Below are 5,819 nucleotides of genomic sequence, written 5' to 3'. Positions count from 1 at the left end.
TACGAATGCAGTGCATTTTATGTATATAAATTAAGTGTACTATAATATCTATTATTATACTAGCATTATTATTTATCAAAAGTCATACGGAATCGGTATACCTATAAAATAGCTGCAAAGATTATTGCTAATAAGTTATTAAGTATTGCAATTTACAGTTGATACTCGAAATTTAATCTTGTGTTGTAAACTACAATTTTGCTCTTAAAATTTATTTTTGTTCTGATCGCCATCAAACGTGAATAATATTTCTATATCCAACCTACATTAAATAATTTATATGCGGTGAGTGCAACTGTGAGTATATTATACTACCTATATATATATATATACCTTTATAGTGAGCTGGTGCGGCTGTTGTGATGTATTATTATACTTCCAATGTATTATATTGTTCAGTATTCATACATACGCTATAGTAGCTCATTACTCGTAAATGGTCGTGCAGGGTACTGGGCTGCAGCATCTCCGAAACAAAAATCTATAAATAATAAAATTCTTCCAAATAATTTATTAAGAATAGTTATTGAAAGATCCGACAAAGATTATACTAGATAGGCATAGTTAATGTACAACGATGACACGCTAACACCATCTACGTCCATATACTAATAAAGTAATATATTATTTGTTGACCATCGGGTTGAAAACATAAGTCAAAAAAATCCAGGATACACCGAAATTGTAACTATTAATCAAACTGGGCATAGCATTGCATAGGTATGGAAAAAACCATGAATAAAAAATAAATATTTTTAAAAAATTTTAATGTCCCAAAAAAGGTAATTTGTGTAAAAAAAATTTTTTTGGGTGAGACTTCCAAGCCCACTTTTCCTCTAAATTCAAATGACTACTTTCACCAACGTTTACACAACTATTTAAGTATAAATTAGGTACCTACGGATTATCAAGTTTATATTATATAACAAGTAACAACTATAAATACATAATTTATTAATGTATAGATACATAAGATAATATATACAATAATGAATACACGCATATCAAACATTGTGACGGTATCTTTTAACTATCATATTATGATATTAGCCACCATCATCAACTATCGAGTTTTACTATCATCGTTACGCTCGGCTTGTAGGTACCAATAATCTGTCATACGGTGATTATTATTTAAGATAATCACAAGGTTCGGGGTGCTGAAAATTATAAATACAGCGTATGCCTAGCACGTGATTTGCACCAGCCGCCAATGATTATGGGTTATAAATTGAACAATAAAGCACTCAACTCGAGCCACAAGATCGAGCCACTAAATACTTACCAAAATAAATCCCTTTGTATCTATAACTATAATACTTACTTGATACATTATCTACATTTTAAATAGTTATAACTACTGTAAGCTACTTATGTATAAGTATAATTACTTGTAAATTGTAAATTAATATTTCAATTTTATTCACTCGTGCACAATTATTGTCGACTAATCACATTAAACAGTTAAATGTAGAACTAGTTGAAGCCTTAAAAACAAAATTAAAAAAATTATAAGCGTATGTATATTTACTACACACGGTACTAATATGATTTCTGTATCTATAAATGATATAATATACAGTCAATATATAATATATAAACTGCAACACGTACACACATAAGTAGACTGTGATATTATGAATAATGAATGATTAGGTCATTTGTGGATCAAATAAGATGACCAATCATTCAATTTTGATTAACAATATACACAAAGATAACAGTGAAAAAAAATCCTTATGGTTTGAGTTTTTTATTTTCAATTCGTCATTGGCCAATTATACTTCAATAATCATAATTATTTCTTGTGATGCAATTATTTAGAAATTATATACCTGCTACTGAGGTATGTGTGTATAGTGTAATATATTGGGTGATTTTTTTAACAGTTAATACTCATTAAGTGTAACAGTTTTTGACAATATATTAGATTTTGCGAGGACCGACGAATGTATTAGTTTTACTACGAAGTGGTTTTTATAAATTTATTTCTTTTGATTTTTTGCATGTGCAAACCCCTTAATATATGTAGGTAGTAAAAAATTCTTAAATATTCAACTTTCTATTGTAGCAAATCGAAGATAGTAGTGGATAAAATGTATTTTGAATTCCTACTTATTAGGATTAATTTTCAATATAAATGTAAAAATGGTAATAAAAGTAGCATTATTTAATTGGTCACTGGCAAGATCGCCTTTTTCGTACTCACTGATTTATCATTAAGTATAATTCAACACATCCATTATAAATACTTCCGCGATCCTTGGCCACTTCTTAGGTTTCTTAGCGTTATGTCTCTACACACCAAAATTTACAAAAAACAATTTTTTTTCATTTTTGAAAACAGCAGCATATATTCTTAAGTTTATATTTTGTAGCATAATATTCGTCCAATAATTATATTAATATAATATATAATTTACAACTTCAATCTAATAGTTAGTAAGCTATAACTTAAATATATGACGTTATGAGTATTTAAAATTAGAGCAGGCAGTTTAATATTCTAAGCAACTATGTGTGGTACAATAAATAAGAAATTAAATGCACCTATAATATCATCAAAAAAAGTAAAAACTTAATAAATTTAAAAAATTAAAAACTGATGGTACATATATTTAATCATGATGGGTAAGCTTATTATTAGTAGTATATACACTTTACAGGTGATGGTCACTTTATTCGGAAAAAAATAACTATACACGTAAATGTATACAAAAGAGTGCTACGGCCTAGGTATAAGCTACTGCAGTCAGGCTATATATATATTATATATAGAGACTACGGTCTTATATGGCCTAAATTATTCAACAAGCATACCGCATACGATATATTAAGTCGGATATAGTCAAAGATATGGGACTGTGCGGACTTAGTGCAGTTAGTATAACGTACTTACCTATATTATATTATAAATTATAATTTAATATACGACGACAATGGACAAATTAACGAATAAAACCATAATTTCATCCGATTATTCGGAGCCATCCGATATTCCGATATAACCACCACCGCCTTCCTCCTCTAATCCATTTTTTATGGTTGCAATGTATTTGTTTTAATTATTTCATTGAGTTGCGTAATATTGCAAAATTAATGGTTTTAATAAATTTGGTAGACTCAATAGAGTACCCATATATGTAACTCTGCAGGTGCAATCGTGTAATATAATAATGCATATAAAATATATAAGAATTTAAATTTAATATATGTTTTTGTGCTTGTTATATTGAAACACATTTAAAACCCCCTTGTATTCCATCATATATAAGATCCCCTTCTTGTTTGGTTTAATTAAATATGAATATAATTTTAACATCATACGATTAATAATTTAAAAAATATGTTTTGTAAGTTTGAGAGTTGTTTATGCACAACCGTAATTAACAATTTTGGTTAATATTTTCGAAGTATTAGAGACCAAAAATTGTAAAAACATTTCAACAGTGTTTCCAAAAATATTTCCAAATAAATTGTTGGATTGGTTTAAACGAATTTCTTTTTCTTTTTCAATTAAGTACCTACAAGAAAATAAGGAAATCATTTGATGAGAAATTATCTCAAATTTCAATAATTTTTATTTAAACACTCATAAAAATTAAATTTTACTTTCCGGTAAGTAGCCTTTTTTTGGTCAAGGTAAAAAAACTTATGAGGAACCTTGTAATACATTTTTAAATGTTGACTATGAAAAGAAAAACCACGATTATTAGTTTTCGAATTCCACCAAAAAAATTAAATACATTTAGTTAAAAACAAATTTTTGCCTAAAAATCCATATTTTTTCTTAATTTTATATTGGTTTCTCCCGACGCTTTTGAAAACTATCTAAAATTGTTTTCTTTTGACCCCTCGAAGTACCAACTAGATTCACTTTCCTTGCCAGATTGGATGCTTAAGTACGAAATTAAAGTATTTTCTCTGGGCCTCCACAAGAGTTTTTCTCAGTGAAGCACAGTTATCTTCATAATATTAATTTAAATAGTAAAAAAAATACAATTTTCACTAAAAAGAGATAACAGAAACCGGTGGGAGACAAAAGTGCAAAAATAGGATCACAAAAATAAAATAGTATCGTACAAAAGCACCGAAACCTAAGATATACCTGTGTGTCACAGTTAATATAGATTAACCGTGCCTGTGTGCTTCATTCCAAATGGTAGATATTGTCACATTGAATTTAAAATTATATCGTTCAAAAACTTCAAACATATCATTTTAATCAACAAATGTATTATCTGATTATGATACTGCAGTGTGTGCAGTTTGGTGTAGCCACAGAAACAAAATAAAAAAGCGGGTAAGTGAGTGACATTCTGCTATGTAGTAGGTTACAGGTGGGTCACTGTAATGGATAGTGTTATATTTGAATTCAATGATATAATACCGTTGTATACCTATATGAAAAACGATTCTGAGCGGAAACGGTTTGTCGGCCTAGGATATTTTCTATTATGTTTATATTCGTTATCAACAGAGGCGTCCCGAACGAAGGGGGATGAGATGAATTAATGTGCTAACTCAGAAAACATTTTCTCTCATCGCTCGGCAACTATCTCCTACCTACATGCATAGTTATCAGTAGACATATTTTACACGATATTATAAAATATAAAATATTTCATTATGTTCTCAATTTTACTATTTTTATGCATATTTTTTCATCACACTTGACTAGTATATTGGAATACAATATTTTCAATAACGATTAACGATATTAATTAAATAGTAAATATTGTCAATACTGACTATATAATATAATCGTGAAACCACACACGTGTTCCAAACCCTACAGTTCCAAAAACCCTATACAGTTCCAAACCCTACAGTACCTTCGGCTAATAACCTCGTAGTTGATGTCATAAACGATTAAAAAAAAAAAAAAAATAATCGTGAAACAATTTTTAGAATTTTTTCATTAAGTCGGTGTCTAGGTGAGACAAGTCAACATAAAATATTCCCATTACTTTTATAAATAGAAATTACATTCGTCATCGCACAACAATATTATTTAAAATAATTCAATGATTATACGAATGTACAGGCAAATTTGTATTCTGTTATAGCATAGTATTATATAATATATACACTGTTAGGTAGGTACTTAAATATTATTATGAAATATTTGTACTTTGTAGTATTTACAAAATTATATAAAAACTGTAAAAAAAAATTACAATTTGGAGTGCCAACTGACATAGACATATTGGACGCTTGAGGGGGGAACCCCCTAGAACCCCCCTTCGAGACGGCCCTGGTTATCAATTATTATTAACACGATAGACGGTAGGTTGAATTAGTATTATTATATATTATGATATATTTATGTAATAATATACTTTAGAATTTTCAAGTAGGTACCCATGAATAATATTTTAAAACGACAACAATTTATAACTAAAATCGTTTATCTTGATTATTTAATATGTAATTTAATCCAAATTTGAACTTATAAGGACTACAACCAAAAAAATTTGTCCATATATTTTTTGATTACAGAAATTACTTACGTGGAACCTTGTTTTAAATTTTCAATCTTTACCTGTAAAAGACGAACATTTTATACATTTTTAACTACACAATAATTTGTAGTTTTTCGTGATTTTTACGAATTTTGTTAAAATTCTAAATTCAAACGCTCATAAAAAATAACTGTGGATTTATGCTGAACTTTTCTTTAATCTCCATTAACAACATAATTTACCTTTTACTATATTTTCAAGTTTTTTAAAGACATTATTTAAAAAAAACTAATATTAATCTAAAATTGCATATGATTATAAATAGTTCAACCAGAATCAAAATATTTTGAAAAT

At 27.9% G+C, this 5,819-nt stretch overlaps 1 long non-coding RNA gene across 1 annotated transcript; it reads right to left on the bottom strand.

Moving 5' to 3' along the window:
• Window positions 1-91: 91 nt before the first annotated feature.
• LOC111042104 lies at window positions 92-2,342 on the bottom strand. The gene is made up of 3 exons (XR_002605397.1): window positions 1,392-2,342; window positions 334-481; window positions 92-262 (listed from the first exon to the last, which is right to left on the bottom strand). It is a non-coding gene; the product is annotated as an uncharacterized LOC111042104 (long non-coding RNA).
• Window positions 2,343-5,819: the final 3,477 nt, after the last annotated feature.

This window comes from Myzus persicae, unplaced genomic scaffold (genome assembly GCF_001856785.1).
Source record: "Myzus persicae strain clone G006 unplaced genomic scaffold, MPER_G0061.0, whole genome shotgun sequence".
NCBI classification, from domain to species: Eukaryota; Metazoa; Arthropoda; class Insecta; order Hemiptera; family Aphididae; genus Myzus; species Myzus persicae.
Note: the sequence above shows the minus strand (reverse complement) of the source record. Positions and strands in the feature narration are given on the sequence as shown.